This window comes from Schistocerca piceifrons, chromosome X (assembly GCF_021461385.2).
Source record: "Schistocerca piceifrons isolate TAMUIC-IGC-003096 chromosome X, iqSchPice1.1, whole genome shotgun sequence".
NCBI classification, from domain to species: Eukaryota; Metazoa; Arthropoda; class Insecta; order Orthoptera; family Acrididae; genus Schistocerca; species Schistocerca piceifrons.
In genome coordinates, this window is record NC_060149.1 from 743,845,103 (window position 1) to 743,862,981 (window position 17,879).

The window sequence follows — 17,879 nt, forward strand, 5'->3', positions numbered from 1 at the left end:
GGCAATGGCCTTGCCCCAGTGGATACACCGGTTCCTGTGAGATCACCGAAGTTAAGTGCTGTCGGGTGTGGTCAGCACTTGGATGGGTGACCATCCAGGCCACCATGTGCTGTTGCCATTTTTCGGGGTGCACTTAGCCTCATGATGCCAATTGAGGAGCTACTGGACCGAATAATAGCGGCTTCGGTCAAGAACACCATCATAATGACCAGGAGAGCGGTGTGCTGACCCCATGCCCCTCCTATCCGCATCCTCCACTGAGGATGACATGGTGATCGGATGGTCCCGGTAGGCCACTCGTGGTCTGAAGACAGGGTGCTTTTTTTCCACTGCTGTCACACCTCTACTGAACTAAAACAGAAGAATATGTCAGGGATGTTCCAATTTCTCCACTTGGCACTCCATTTTCTAGCATCTACAGCTCCACTCATTATCTCCAAATGACAAAATAACACTATGTAAACTCAAATAACACCAGTGAACTACAAATAAAAACTGACAGTCAATAAATAAACCCATTAGCAAACAGAATACCAATATGCAAAACAAAGATGCTACAAACTTTGAACCAACCTAATAAAAGGTAAGAGCTCTGTGACTTTTTGTCCCCTATAAACATGGAACTCAAGCAGCATGATATATCAGTGATTGTGCAAGAAGAGATATATTGAACCCCAAGCACCAGTCTCTACTGACAAGCAAGTCCAGAGAACGGGATGGCCCATCTCAGATTTACAACACAGTTGCTAAACAACAGTCAAGTTTCTCTGCCACCTATTAGCTGCAATTTATCCAACCACCAATTTTAAAAATGTAGAGGACAGTGAATATTTTGTGCAGGGAGGACCACATGCCAGTAAATTTCCACTGTTGATGTCCTGGGCCCATTAAGAAACAGGAAGAGTGTTGAGTGGGTATTAGACCATGTGAAGCCAACAATCTCAGAAATTGCTTCTATTATTAAGTCATTCATCACAGAAATTCCTTTCATAGCAGCCGGCACATATGGGTAAACCTACCTACAAGACAACATCACTTCCCAACACATGCAGCTGCTCCTCACTAAGGTAAAGAGATTCTGGCCATATATCTATCTACCAAAATCAAGAAAACAAAACATGTCCATAGGTGAGGCCAGCAGAGACACAAATCCTCAATGTACAGCACCTGTCAGATTGTCATATTAAAAACATAATCATCAAAAATCAACATGTCAGGGTATTAGTTGACTCTAGCTCTTCATATCCCATGATTTTAAGAAGACTATGTTATGAAGTATTTTTATACTTTTCTTTTTACTTTTGCTTTGAAGGTTGGGAATAAAAGTTTGTCCAGACAATTGCACCTGTACTGAGAAGATATATAGAGGATGTTGATATGCTCTTGTGGAGGATGGTGGGTCGGGGTTAGTCAGAAGCTGCATAGAAGCTGTATAATCCCTTTCTTATACCCAGTAATTCACAGTAAAACTCATGCCCACATAAAGCAGTTCTGGAAGGTGGGCCTCAACCCGTGGACCCCAACAGTAATGCTCTGTAGTTTTTATACCGCTTAGCATGGCCCAGATGAGGTGAAACATTGCACAATCAACAGTCCCAACTGTGGCTGGGTAGTGTCAGGGCTGACATGGTAGGCTGCTGTGGTCAACTGAGTGTGGAATGCTGAGTCTTGTCTGACCATGGAAACTGATGGCCACTGACATCCAGGGAGTGAACCCAGGAGCAGTTATTGGCTGATGTCGATTGGTGCTGCTGAGTACCACAGTGGTTTGGTGGCTAGGAGGGCCTCAGTTGGACCTTCAGCCCATCAGGCACTGGCTCAGCCCCTTTGGTGGGTGGTCCTGTCAGGATGACGACAGAGTGGTGGAAACCTCACAACAAGGCTAATGCTGTGGCAGTGGACTACTTGACAACTTGCTGCTTCAATGCATCTTCAGTTTGGCTGGATGGCCTATATTTATTCACACCAAAATGAGTTTGTTTGGGGGTTTTGGCTGCAGAAAACATAGATACCACATGCCAATGAATCCCTGCTTACAGTGACTGTCAGGGCACTGACCAGCAGATGGACAGTGATGCCCAGGGAGTGGTGTGGCGCAACACTGGGTCCGCATATTGCAATAAGTGGCCTGCTTTACTGCACTGAGCCCATCTGCTTAGGCTTATGTCATTACAGAACTATAACTATTCAGATAAATTACTTTGAATTTGACATTATTACAGAATACAGCCATAATCTTATTCTTGAACAGGATTTTTTGCAGGTATCACAAGCCATCACTGTTGAGGTTCAGAGCTGCAGATTGATGAAGCTGCTCTAACATGTTCACACAACAAAAATAGCTCTAAGCAATTGTTGTCTCAGTGTCATCTATGCGATGACTTCTGGTCAACAATATGAACATTCAGTTAAATATGAAGCTCTAGTAGATTACAAAATAAAAGTACTTAGACTTGTAAAAGTTACTTACATGTCAGTAATAATCATAAGTTTCACAAGCAGTCAAGGAGAACTGTGGGTCACCTACTGCTCTAAAGAAATAAAAATAATCAATCAGATATAGGTTGTGTCCTAACAAGGGAACAACGTCCGTGAACAGTGACCTCTCATTGCAAATTTCCAGAGACCTTAAAATTCAAACTTGAAACAAGACAAATCACATGATCTGAGGGGAAACATTGTATCAGACATGGTACTCATCCACCCATTATGCACTGATCAAATGGAGTCTCCCCAAGTGATTTGTAAGGAAGACGAGAAGATGCTGCCAGATGACACCATTCAACTGCTATAGAGGTCTTGTTCCTATTTTGTGATGAAGAAGAAAGATGGCACAAGAAGTTTATAATTTATTACTGATAAGTAAATGAAATCACCAAAAAATGATGTATAACTGCTGCCACAAATTGACATCATATAGCACTATTTGGAAGACCCAATCACCCTAACAATTTGTTTCTTATTTTATTTCAACTTGTTGATACTCAAGATGATTACATCAAGCAATCCATTACCAAAAAATGAAGAAGCAAAGCTGGTTGGCTTGCATCCAGCTTTGAAGGAGCAGCATAAGGACCAATAGCATTGTAACACATGAAACTGGGCAGTAATTTGTAACACAGCTGGCTTAACATGAATTTCTATGCTTGCATGGGAACTCAAGCTATTAGAAAAATTACTAATTCACTACATTGGCTCATGTTAAGGTGTGCACAACTTGATAAACATTATATACACATTTGAGGGGTACCTCAAGACACAAAAGTACAGAGATATCATCCATGCTCACCAAATGAAGTCTTACTATAATCCTGTGAAAATGACTTCTCATATAAAGTACCTGAAGACTTGCTTGGAAATTGCAAAGCATTGACAGAAGGGGCTACCTTTGTTGCATGGGTGGTGAAAATGTGTCAGTGCCACTGAAATTGTGTGGTTGCCCAGTTGTTACCATGTTGTAAATTTGGATAAATCCAGAGCCAGGATGCCATAGGAAGCTCTGGAAAAGCCTCTGTAACAACGGGCTACTTGTTTTTCATAAAGGTGTGTAATGCTTTAGCCTCTTCATTTTCCATTTAGGTTTAGCTGGTCAGGTTGGTGACTGGCAATGTTAGATTTCAAGCTCCTGCTAGTCATCACAATTCTTGATTTTTCCAGGACTTGCACATTAGAATATTATTTCTATGATTCTAGGAAATTTGATACTGTGCATAATCATGAGGCTATACTACTCAGTAGGAAGCTTTGCTCCATCAATAAACTATGTCATTCCTCAGCATTGTGGCCATTATTAGTGTTCCCACTAACATATTATGTATACTTACAAAAGGCATTGCATCTTTTCCTTCTATGAATCCAACAATTTGGAACTCACTTATATGACTATTTTTGAGACAAACAAAGTTATGGAAACAAAATCTTGCTTGAGTATTGCTGCCTTCTCCATTGATATTGTCACAGTGAAATGTACCAGAAAGCCTTACTTGATAAGATCTGAAATTTTATATACTCACATAAAACAACACATGGGACAAGGACATGAGCAAAGCATTAATCAACCCCATGAGCTCAATTATTAAAAACCATTGGTATAGTATACCAACCACTCTGAAAAAGTTTTCTTTATGCAATTTTATCACTGAATTAGCAAAATTTCAGGTTATTTCTCCATTTATGCACCAAACATGTAAACATGGAGTGAAAATGTAAAACACACAGAATACTGTCCATACACTTTAAAAGTAGACTAGTTTTTATATGTGGGCAAATCTTACATTTTAGGTAAACTTTAGTTAAAACCAATGAAAGCTCTATCTCACACTGTGTCTTCCTCTCGTTTATACGTCAGTTCTATTAGTAAATCAGTTTGGCTTGCTATCTGAAGTGGAGGAAGGGCCTCATCCAGATGTAGTTGAAAGTAGGTTGAAGCAGAATATTAGCTTAAAGAAAAAAGACAGGTCGGGATCAAACCAGAATAGAAAAAGAAGATTTCTGCTCACAAGCAGCAGTCATGGGAGGGGTGTGGGCCAGCAGCTTCAGGAGAAATTAGGTGCAGGGTACCAGGTCACAAGTTTTGTGAAACCAAGTGCTAGCCTTAGCCAGGTGACAGAAAACTTAGGTCAGCTATGCAGGGACTTTGAGAAGGAAGATCAAGTAATTACAATTGGGGGAGCAGGAAACAGGCTGGCTATGAATCCAAGATACAGTATTAGGAGTGACCTGGATAAAATAGGAGCAGAAACTGAGCACACAAATGTGGCATTTGTGGAGGTCTTTCAGTGCCATGATCAGTCCTGGGTAAACAGTGCTGTAAGGCATGTTAACACTAAGCTGAACAGGATGCTCCAGACACCGGCATAATCTCACATAACTGTTGTTCCAGTAAATGATATTGGTAGGTGGGGATACACTTCACATGGCCTGCACCTGAATAGGATGGGGAAAAATAAGTCAGCTTCTCTATTAGCAGAAACTGTAAGGGAGTCCACGGTCACACAAGAGGTGATCCCTGTAGTTAATGGGTCCAGGCAGACAGATTTTTTAGGTTAAAGCCAAAGTCCAGACAGATGACAATCAAGATAAATAGAATAAAAGAAACTTAATGTACAGTAAATAGGGGTAAAGCTAAGGGTAGTATCAACTTACTTCATCAAAATATCAGGGGAATAAAAAATAAAGTAGATGAGCTACTAGTGTGTTTAGCTGATCTCAAAAATAAGAATGAGATTGATATATTCTGTCTGTCTGAGCACCATGTAACTGTGGGCATGGATAGTGTCAGTATAAGTGGGTATAATTTAGCATCTTACACTTGTAGATCTACGATGGATAAAGGAGGAGTTGCCATTTTCATAAAACAAGGATATAAATGCAAAACTGTAGCAGGAAGCAAATTTTGTGTTGATCAGCACTTTGAGGTTTATACATGTGAACTTCAGCTATATAATGTAGTATTGATATTAGCAACAGTGTACAGGTCCCCATTAGGAGACTGGGAGCTATTCATAAAAAAGTTTGACTCCCAATTATGCTGTCTGTCAGACAAAAAGAAGTTATTAATCTGTGGTGATTTCAATGTAAACTTCCTAAATAATTCTGAGAGGTAAGGGGAACTAGAAGTGTTATTAACAACATATAACTCAGAATCAGTGATCAATTTCCCTACACGTGTAGCTCAAGACAGTAGCACACTAATAGATAATGTATTTGTACAGAAAGAGGATGTAAAACAAACACATGCTTTCCCTGTGGTAAATGGATTGTCAGACCATGACGCACAACTGATTAACTTACTAAACCTAACAGCGTGTACAGTTCGGAAACCATTAAGTAAAAGTGTAAGGTCGCTCAACTCAGTATCTATAGAGCACTTCAAAGAAAGTTTAAGAAATGTTAATTGGGGAGATGTATATAATGAGCCAAATGCTAATGATAAATGCAACATATTTCTTGATAAATTTATATCCCTTTTTGAACACTGTTTCCCAGAGAAAATTACTAAATGTAACACCACACACTTTTCAAAGGAACCTTGGATTACTATAGGTAAGAAGAAGCCAGGCAGTACATGGAAGAGACTGTTTTGAAAAAAATTTAGTCAGATTAAGTTTCACCTAAAAACCTCTTGTGAAATAAGTAAAATTATTAAATCTTTGAAAAATAAATGTTCTGCTGGAGTAGATGACATCTCTAATAAGATATTAAAAGAATGTGGAGGAATTACAGCTGATGTTTTGAGTCACATATGTAATGCAACGTTAACTCAAGGTATTTTCCCAGGCATGTTAAAATATGCCATTGTCAGGCCACTCTAGAAAAAGGGGGACACCACAGATGTCAATAACCATCATCCAATATCCTTGATTACAGCATTTTCAAAAATCTTCAAGAAAGTAATGTACTCAAGAGTGGTTAGCCATCTCAACAGTAATGGGATACTTAGTAAATCACAGTTCAGATTTCAAAAATGCTCTTCAACTGAGACAGTAATATACAATTTCACTGTCCACATAATAGAGGCTTTAAATAGTAAAATGTCACCAATAGGAATTTTCTGTGGCTTGTCCAAAGCATTTGATTGTGTGAACCATGACATTATGTTACAAAAATGACAGTTCTATGGTATAAATAGGATAGCATATGAGTGGTTTAAGTCGTACCTACAGAAAAGGAAGCAAAAAGTTTCCTTATATGGGTCAAGTGATTTAAATAAGTTTGCCACTTCATCTAACTGGGGTGAAATTACATTAGGTGTTCCACAGGGTTCAATCATGGGTCCCCTTCTGTTCTTGATATATGTGAACGACATCCCTTCCTATCTGAAACAGGAAGCTGAACTGACACTATTTGCTGATGATACAAACATCATTATTAACCCGGTAAAAGAAATTCCAATTGAAAATGATACAAATAAGGTCTTTGGAAAAGTCATTAATTGGTTTTCTGCAAATGGGCTTGCTCTAAACTCTGAAAAGACACAGTACATCCAATTTTCTGCTGCAAAAAGTACAGTTTCTTCAATAAATATAACACATCAACAGAAGTCAGAAGACAGGGTACAGCATACTAAATTTTTGGGTGTACATATAGATGAGAATATTGATTGGAAAATTCATATTTTGGATCTTCTAAAGCAACTAGATTCAGCAACTTTTGCAATCAAAATAATTGCCCATTTTGAGGATACAGAAATTAGTAAGCTAACATACTTTGCACACTTTCACTCTCTTATGTCATACGAAATAATATTTTGGGGTAACTCAACATTTAGACAAAAATTATTCACTGCTCAAAAGAAAGTGGTGAGAATAATGTGTGGGGTTCATAGCCGCACATCTTGTAGGCATCTTTTTAAAAGATTGGGAATTCTTACAACAGACTCACAGTACATTTACCCACTAATGAAATTTGTTCTCAACAACATGGACCAGTTTAAAAACAACAGTGACATTCATGATTATAATACCAGAAAAAGCAAGACTTACACTATCCTTTACTCAACCTATCTTTGGCACAGAAAGGGGTAAAATCTGCTGCTATAAAAATTTTCAACAAATTACCAGATGAAATAAAATGTCTGACAGACAGCAGTAATAGCTTCGAAAATAAATTGAAATCATACCTCCTTGACAACTTCTTCTATACCATAGATGAATTCTTGGATAGGACTAAATAAATCTATAAATATAGTATATGCATTTTGTGCCATTTAAGGGAATGGGGTAAATAACAAAATATTAATCCTTAACTCTGTATTGTAATGTATATATATTAAAAAATCATTTCATATGTGCATTTCTTGTGCATTTGACATATTCCACATCATAACGGCTACTGTACCACGCAATTGATCAATGGAACACACAACCAACTAACTAACTAACATTTTAAGGTTATTGCCTTATGCATGTTTACGCAGGTACTGCTGAGCTGCAACAGTAAACTTTAGAATGAACCTCAGCTCACTATTGTGTATCTTTCATTACAGGAGGTGACTTTACTCATTTAAAAGCCAACTGATACAATTACAGTTATTTAAGGGATGCGCATAACAAGACAGCCTGTGAAACAATACTAAATGCTTTCTCTGAAAACTACCTAGAATAGATAGTTAGGGAGTCCAATCATGATGGAAATGTATTATTTCCAATGGTAAAAAATTTACATGACCTCTTTGAGGATGTCCAAATTGAAAGTGATATCAGTGACCATGAGGTAATTGTAACAAAAATGATTACCAAAGAACAAAGGGCAACTAAAATATAGAAAGATTTACATGTTCAGAAAACTAGACAAAAAGCCAGCAGTGTTATATCGCAGTGAAGAACATTAGCCATTAAACTCTGGGCAGGAGTATGTAGAGGAACTTTGACTGAAGTTTAGAGGAACAGTTGACGCACATATGTATCTAGTAGGACAGTTTGTGATTGGATGGTTCCTTCATGGTATACTGCCTCCGTAAAGAAACTTCTACATAAACAGTGACCACTGCAACTGAATAATGGTGTAAAAGGAAGACTAGAATGATAGGTAGAGAGACAGTAAGGGAAACATGTTTTGCTGTCAAAAGGGCAATATGTGACACTTTCAAAGACTGCTGTAATAGAATATTATCAAAAGACCTTTCACAAATCCCAAAGAAATTCTAGTCATATATAAAGGATATCAATGGTACTGAAGAGACTATCGAGACACTCATGGGTGACACAGGAACTGTTACTGAAGGTAGCTAAACAAAAGCAGAAATAATGAACTACATTTTCAAATTTTCCTTCACTAAGTAAAATACATGAGTACTGTCCCATTTTAATCCTTGCATCATTACAAAGATGAGTGATACATACAATGATGAGCCAAAATGTAACAACCACATACTTAACATAATGTAGGTCCACATTTGGAATACAATCAGTTGTGGGTGTGAAAATCTTTGGTACATTTCTACATGTATGAGGCACAAGGTTGTGCAATTCCTGCAAATCATGGGCATGTTGTTTATGGGTGCGAAGATGGCACCCAATAACATCTCAGATGTGTTCCATTAAGTTCAGATCAGGTGAACTTGGTGATCAAAACATCAACATAAGTTCACTATCATGCTCCTCAAACCACTGTAGCATGATTCTGGCCTTGTGATATTGGCAATTATCCTGCTGGAAAATTTTATTTTACAGGTCCGTCTTGATCACGCGAACCTTTACAATTCATTATTACTGGTTTTGGCTACTGTCATCTTCAGATCTGTTACAAACAAAAACAGCACGTAACCAACTAAGTTCAGTTTGCTTACGATAAATCTATAAAAGTCCCAGTGCTACATAAGAAAGATAAAAAGTGTTTACATGATTAGCAGCCATGTATACCAACCATACCTACCATATAATATTCTGATGTATTATCAATGTCAACTAAACATGTAGGTACATAGTAAACGCTGGTGATGATCAGAATGCATCTGGTATTTGTACAAGGAAACTGAAGGCAGCAGAGGGCACTATAGCTAGGGTACATGATTAACCAGTACTGCAAATGTAATAGTTACAATGTAGTGTGCATAGTCATTAATTAAAATTACTTCACATGGCAAAACTATACAGAGAGACAGGAACTGTCAATTACATGCCTCGCCCAGGCCACCCAAGGGCTACTACTGCAATGGATGACCACTACCTACAGATTATGGCTCGGAGGAACCCTGACAGCAATGTCACCATGTTGAATAATGTTTTTTGTGCAGCCACAGGATGTCATGTTATGACTCAAACTGTGCCCAATAGGCTGCATGATGCATAACTTCACTCTTGACATCCATGGCATGGTCCATCTTTGCAACCACGACACTATGCAGCATGGTACAGATGGGCCCTACAACATGCCGAATGGACCGCTCAGGGTTGGCATCTCGTTCTCTTCACCGATGAGTGTAGCATATGCCTTCAACAAGACAAACATTGGAGACGTGTTTGGAGGCAATCCAGTCAGGCTGAACGCGTTAGACACAATGTCCAGTAAGAGCAGCAAGGTGGAGGTTCCCTGATGTTTTGGGGCAGCACTATGTGGGGCTGACATACACTGGTGGTGGCCATGGAAGGTGCCATAACGGCTGTACGATACGTGAATGCCATCCTCTGACCAACGGTGCCACCACATCGGCAGCGTACTAGTAATGCATTCATCTTCACAGATGACAATTCGTGTCCCCATCATGCACATCTTGTGAATGACTTCCTTCAGGATAACGACATCATTCCATCAGAGTGGGCAGCATACTCTTCAGACATGAACCATATCAAACACACCTGGAACAGATTGAAAAGGGCTGTTTATGGACAACGTGATCCACCAACCACTCTGAGGGATGTACGCCAAATCGCCATTGAGAAGTGGGACAATCTGGACCAACAGTGCCTTGATGAACTTGTGGATAGTATGCCACGACAAAACGACAAATACAGGCATGCATCAGTGCAAGAGTACATGCTGCTGGGTATTAGAGGTACTGGTGTGTACAGCAATCTGGACCACCACCTCTGATAGTCTTGCTCTATGGTGGTACAACATGCAATGTGTGGTTTTCATGAGCAATAAAAAGGGCGGACATGATGTTTATGTTGATCTCTATTCCAATTTTCTGTATAGGTTCTGGAAATCTCCTTATCGAGGTGATGCAAAAATTTTTTTTGATGTGTGTATATTGGTGTCATGAGATAACACAGAACTCACACAGAAATGTTACATACATTCCATCCCAGGATAGGGATATGATGGGAAAGGGGGGGGGGGGGGGGGGGTTGCGGGAAGCGGTACTGTAAAAAAAGGCATTTGGCCATGCACTACCACTAATATTACATTTCCACATATGAAATAATGTGCTGACCCCATGGAGATGAAGGATGAGGCCAAGAAGAAGGAGAAGTGTACATTGGTGTCTGTGATGAAGAGAAACAGATGAAATTTAAAAAAGTTTCAGGGCCCAATGGATCCTATTAGATTCTCTACAGTATCTGTGTCTGAGTTAGTCCCTCTCTTAACTATAATATACCAAGAACTGAGACCTTTCACAAAACAGTGCTCAATAATTGGAAAAAAAAAGCACTAGCCACACCCACTGACAAGAAGGGTAGATGAAGTGACCCATAGAAGTACTGTCCACTGCCTTTGACAGCCAGCTGTTATGGATTGGTAAAATATTTTCTGAGTTCAAATGCCATGAAATATCTCAAATAGAATAATCTCCTTGATGCCAACCAGCATGGGTATCAAAAATTTGTCGTGTAAAATCCAACTCACACTTTTCTCACATGATATCTGAAAGCCATGGATCAAAGCAGTCAGGTAGCTGCAGTATTTCTTGAGTACTGACAACCATTTGACTCAGTAACACACCAACATTTCTTAATGGAAGTATGATCGTATGAGAGATAAAATTAAGTTTGTTACTGAACTGAGTATTTATTAGTATGCGTGGTATAGGATGTTATATTGGATGGGGAAGTAGTTTCTGGTGAGCTCCAGGGAAAAGTGTTGGGATTCTTGCCTTTCATGTCATATATTAATGACATTGCATATAACATTAATAGTAATCTCAGACTTTGCAGCTATCTATAATCAAGTACTGTTTCAATTATATCTTGATAGGTTTCAGAGTGGTACAAATGTACAGAAATATAAAATTGTGCACTTCATAAACTGATAAAAAACTGTTCTATGACTACAATATAAATGACTCACAATTACAGTTAGTCAATTCATATAAATACCTGGGTGTAACAATTTGTGGGAACATCAAATGTAATGATCATTTAAGTCCAGTCATTGGCAGGATACTGAGAAAGTGCAATAAGTCTACAAAGGAGATTGTTTATAAAACACTCATGTGATCCATTCTAGAATTAAATGAACATGAAATTTTTCCACTTAGGCTGTGTTCATTTAAACTTCACCTTCATTTGACAAATACTTTCTGCTTTTTAAGCCAATATCTAGTGTTTATTTAGAAAAAGATGTCATACATATAAAAATGTTTATGTATTGATATTGTGTTATTCTGCTCACTTTACTGATTTAACTGTTCTTGATGGTTTGACACATAGTTGATGCATATTATGGGCTTGTTTATGATAGTAAATTACAAATAATCCATTTATTTCTGAGAGCATGTGAGAATAAACATCAGTTCTTCCCTCTGTCACATTCCATGCTTGTGGAGCATAACTGATAAATATCAGGACCTGCCTATGAATGAAACCACTTTCGGGATAGCAAATCAGTTACACAGAAAACCACGCAGCTGTTTGATATATAAGTTTCAATCTTCTTTTGTGTCACTAAATGTTGGAAACAGAGGGGGCATTAGAGACAGTCCTAGGGGCACAGAAGGCTATTGGTGGTGTGTTGAGTTTGTTGTCAGTTGTTAACACTGCAGGATTTGCTCAATGGTTGTTACTGATGAGTCTGATGCTGCTGCTGCATAAATTGCAGCTACTGCTGGTCTTTCAGGAATATGATAACTGCTAATCCATCTGGACATGAAATGATTCACACACATATAATGGAAATGAAATGAGCATTTGGCGTCATTGGCCGGGAGGTCTGGACACCTTGGTGCAGGTCTTATTACGTTCAACACCACATTGGATGACCTGCACGCCGGATGGGGATGGAATGATGATGAAGACAGCACAACACCCAGTCCCTGAGTGGAGAAAATCCCCGAGAAAGCTGGGAATCGAACCCAGGCCCCTTCGGACAGCAGTCCGTCACACTGACTATTCAGCTATTGGGGCGGACACACGCATATAATAAGAACCAGCTAATCACTAATGTTGGTCACAATATTATGTTGAATTCAGTAATGAAGCACAGAATAATTTGGTACAAACTGTAACTGGCAAGGGAATGGTCGAATCTGACATGTCAAAATCTGTCCTGAAATTTTTTTTGAGCAGGAAGAACACCAAAAGAAACACTACACCAAAATTTTAGCTGCTAAGACACACCGCAAGTATTTTTTTTTTTTTTTTTTTCTTTTTGATATTGAAAACTGCCAAATTCGTATCTCACCAAGCAGCTGGAGAAATGTACATTCCTAACATAGCTGAAGCAGACAGTGCACACACAGCACAGCAGGTGCATAGCCTTGGTTGATGGTCCATTGGTAAATGTAACACGGCATGATCTGATTGTCATTTGTAAATAAAATTTCAGTTCTCATTGATAGTTTCTCTGATACAATTTTTACAGTTGCTATTTATTTGAATTTGCAACTCTTTAATATTCATAATAATTAGCAGTTGCCTTTGAGATATCATCAAGTGTTCAAAATGGAGATTAAACTGAATTAATTTACTTTGTGATTTCTTTAAATAAGCTTGCTAACAGCATCTGTATTTGTGCAGGTTCCAGAGTTTGACAATGATGTGAAATTCATTTAATGTTTCTAACCTTGCAAAGATGAAATCTAGAGAATGTGGTATACAACTGAAATCACCTACTTCTCATAAAAATCTACGTATTTTTTATTTATTAGGTTTTTGGACATTTACTTGAATGATGTCAACATTTTGTTAGAAATTGTGGAACCATAAGAAGGAAGAGGAAATAACTCTAACAGAGCCATGGATTGTAGGTTTTGAGATTCCCGATTCTCATGCAGTTTGTCTGCTACTGATGTGCAGATTAGCCGTGACAGCAGCTAAACCTACTTGGGCATCATCATTTGTTGCAGGTCATGGTTGACGTTTCACATGTGGCTGAACACTTCCTGTTTCCTTAAATGATGTAACTACCCAGAGAATGGTCCAGACACTTGGATGATGTCATCCAGGGTACTGAGCAACATGCATAGCACGTGCCCGTTGAGCATTTTGATCACAACAGCCGTACATCAACATGATATCAACCTTTTCCGCAATTGGTAAATGGTCCATTTTAACATGGGTGATGTGTCATGAAGCAAATACCGTCCACGCTGGCAGAATGTTACGTGATAGCATGTACCTATACGTTTGTGACTATTACAGCGCCATCTATCACAAAGCGAAAAAAGTGGTCCAACTAAAACATTCATATTTCTTTACGTACTACACGAATATGTAATAAAAAATGCATGTTCCTATTTTAAAAAATGCAGTTGATACCTGTTTGACCTATGGCAGCGCCATCTAGAGTACCAACTGGTTTCCCCCTTCAAGCTAGAGACGAGTTTCGTTCTTTGTAGTTTTCTTGTTTGATGCTTATTTCGTGAGACATTTGGCCCGGTACTATCAATGGACCATCCTGTGTGTGACAGTTCCTATATCATGTATATGATAAAATCGATGATAATAAATTTAACTGAATTGAACTGAAAGTTATAAGTGAAAATCGTTCTGGTACCTCTGACAGTGGATATCTTCTACTGTAAGCTCTTTGCTTTCCATATTTTTGGATGAAGTGGTATGGACCAAAGCAGGAAAACTGTCAAGTAGAAATGGCCTCTAAAATGCATACCGTAGGAGCTATGATCACATCTTCAGTAGAAGAGTTGTGTTTCATAGAAAGATGAACAAGTGCTCATATCTATTAAGGTATGCACTACAGATTCCATGTTTCCTGAACATTTTTTTCTTGTTTTGGTCCATACTACGTTCTCCCTCAATATGGAAAACAAAAAGTTTGCAGTAGACATGGTCCACAATCAGAAGTATCAGAGTGATTGCTACTTATAAATTCTGACTCATTCATTTCAGTACCAGGACACGTTACCTCAAATTGATACATTTACCCTTCTTCATCATACATGAAAGTTTTTAACATCACTGCAAAATCACACTCTGTCCTCTTGTCTTAATGCTGCTCTGGGACACACAATCAGCCTACATGCCACATTGTGCACCATGTAATTGGTGGCTGCATCTCATCCATTGCTAACCTGCCTTCTGAAAAAAGACTACTTCCAGGTGCATAGGCATCTCTCTCCCATTCCTACTATCATCTTTGTTGGATACAGAATTTAGCAAGGGGCTTAAGGTCAAAAGTAAAACTTTTTAATTTTTTGTTATTGTTTTTGATATTATTGTTACTACTACTACTACTGCTACTAACTGACCCATGCAAAAAATTTACGCTTTATCCTGATCAGTCACTGATAGGTAATATAGTCCTGGGGAAATAAGTAAATGCAAATATTTATAACTAAAAGGTATTATATTTTGAACAGTAGTAACAAATATTAGTCTCAGTGTAAGAAAAAAACACCATTATATGCAATATGGTTAATCAGAAAACATATAAAAAGACAACATTGTCACTGTCAAATTAATTTTATTTCTTAAAACTTATTTATTTTACAGAACTTCTCTGAAAACAATGTTAACAGTTATAATCTGATTATCATTTACTTTTTTGCTGTATGTATCTTCAGCACAAACATAAATATCACTGAATGGGTGAACACACGAAAAAGCCATGTATATTGTCTGTCCATACGAAAAAACAGGTTCTGCTAAAAATAATCTTGCTCTTTGAAGCATCTGACCTTGTGCTTTATTAACTGTCATAGCAAAAGCTACTTTTATTGGGATTTGTTTTTTATCATTAAGGAAGGCATGGTTGGATCAGAAGGTGTGATGTTAAAAGGGGTGTGAGCACAGTCTTATTGGAGTCAGTAAATTTAGCAGTGGTGATGTACTTACCTAAGTGGGTTATCTTGCACCATTAATTAATCACTAATTAACATTACGATTTTGAATCAACGAAACAATACCATTTTTCCTTAAAAGCAACTGCTGAGGGGTTAAATTAGATGGCTTTAAAGAGGTCAAGAATTCTACAGCATACAAATGAACATTGTTTATTTCTTCTAGTTGGACAGAATCAGAACTGAGGTAAATGTTTGCATCTCCAGGTAACACAACAGAAATGACATTTTCATTAATTGTTGTAAATTCATAATTTTTTTGGACATAGAATCACCCCAGAATAGAACTGCAAAACATTCTGTTCATTGATTTCTGTGGTATTGAATATGGTGGTAATAAATCTTTCGTAATTTCAATAACAATGTTCAGAAATTTTGATTGTTTCATTGACATAATTTGCTTGATTTTCTAAATCACCATTACTCAATTTAAGAAACCATTTGGTGAAAACAGGATCACCATTTGCCCTCATATTTTCAGCCCACTTATGAATTTTAATATGAGACCATAAGTGCTATCATTTAACAGTAGCTTCAACAATGTCTGTTCTATTGGCATGTCTAATGATGGGGAATACCTGACGGAAATCTCCACCAAATCTAATTATTTTTCCTCCATAAGGGAGTTTATTATTCATGACGTACCTTAAAACTCATTCAAGAATACTTAGTGTGTCATTGAGAACCTTTGAAATTTCATCCCAAATGATGAGATCAGAGTCATAAAGAAGGTGTGCATCCTTGGTGTGAGTAAAAATTGATGAGACATGTGTGCAACATGGGTACAGGTAGTTTGAAAATTGAATGTGATGTGTGTGTCGCTGGTAGGAGATTGGCAACAGTGTCTGTCAATACAATTGCTAAAAGAACCTTGTTTTCACAACATAAAATGTGACACAAAGTTTTGTAGACAAATGTTTTACCATAGGCTCCCACTCTATCAATGAAGAATTGCGAATCTTATTTCTTACAGAATGTAAGACTTCACCAGGTATTGCTTTCCATTCTTCATTTAGCTTTCTGTAAGCTGTCTTGCCATTTGTGCATTCTTCTTCTATATTGCAGGCTTGTATTGTGTTTGTGTGATGATCACAAACGGGGATAGCAAGTTGAACTACTGGAAAGATTGCCATGATATTTAAAAACATTCCACAATTCTAGCAGTGTGAGGCTGTAAGCTGCACATGACATATTCTGTCTCTGGAATCTTCTGAAAGTGCATGCTGAAATGTTGTCCACAACTCTGGTATATTGGTAATAGAAAAAATATGTAGATGATGCTGAAAAGCCATCTCAGTTGCCTTAGCATCTGGTGTCTGGTAGCCTTTTATAAGCACTCTTTCCATTCAGCATCACTAACAGAAAAATGTAATTTTTCTGTTGTTTGGAGAGATGAGCATCACAGAATTTCATCAACTATGCACAGATCATCAAACGACTACAGCCTTTGACATGCAGAAGTAGTGCTCTGACCACAAAAATGTTCTGGATTTGGTAAATATTATGGTAAAGATACTTGGTGTGGTAATACTATAATTGCACAATTTAAAAAATGTCATGAGTTTGGAGTCCCTACAAAGGTTAGCAGCAGCTTTGTATCTCACCTGAAAGTACAACCTGTTCCTCTGGTAAGGGGACAAGCAGTTGCTCAATCACATGAGATTTGTGGAAAGTCAGTGTTCATGTAGCCACCATAAATATAGCCTCTGGTGGGTTCTCATAACACTTCGTCAACAATGAGGTTTTGTTGGCCTTCAGAATCTGAATGAATTAAAAAAAAAACACTCAGTTATTTCTTTCATACACTCATTTGTGCAAAAATTTAAAAGATTTTATCAAAGAACAATACTCAAGATTGATATGAGAGCAGTATTTTGTGCTGAGAAATCTTCAGTATGGTAAATCCACCAATTAGCGTCAATAAATGATCAAACTGTCACTGTAATGCCATTATTGCATCATCTATCAGTAGGATAGCCTTGATATTTAAATCAGTTTCCTTCTGAAATTCTATTGGATAATTTTCAATACATTTTTGCTCTTTCATGTATACACATTTTGAACTGATGGTGCCAAAAGGTCAGTGTGCCATGCAGTTCTGAATAACTTCAAAAGTTCAGGGTCTGTTTCTTTATTTGGAATTTCTGCACAAATTAAAGTCTACATCTTTAACTGAACATACTTTGTCTTAGTTTGACAG

At 37.9% G+C, this 17,879-nt stretch overlaps 1 pseudogene; it reads left to right on the top strand.

The window, feature by feature from the left end:
* Positions 1-118, top strand: LOC124723279 (annotated as a pseudogene).
* The last annotated feature ends 17,761 nt before the right edge of the window (positions 119-17,879 follow it).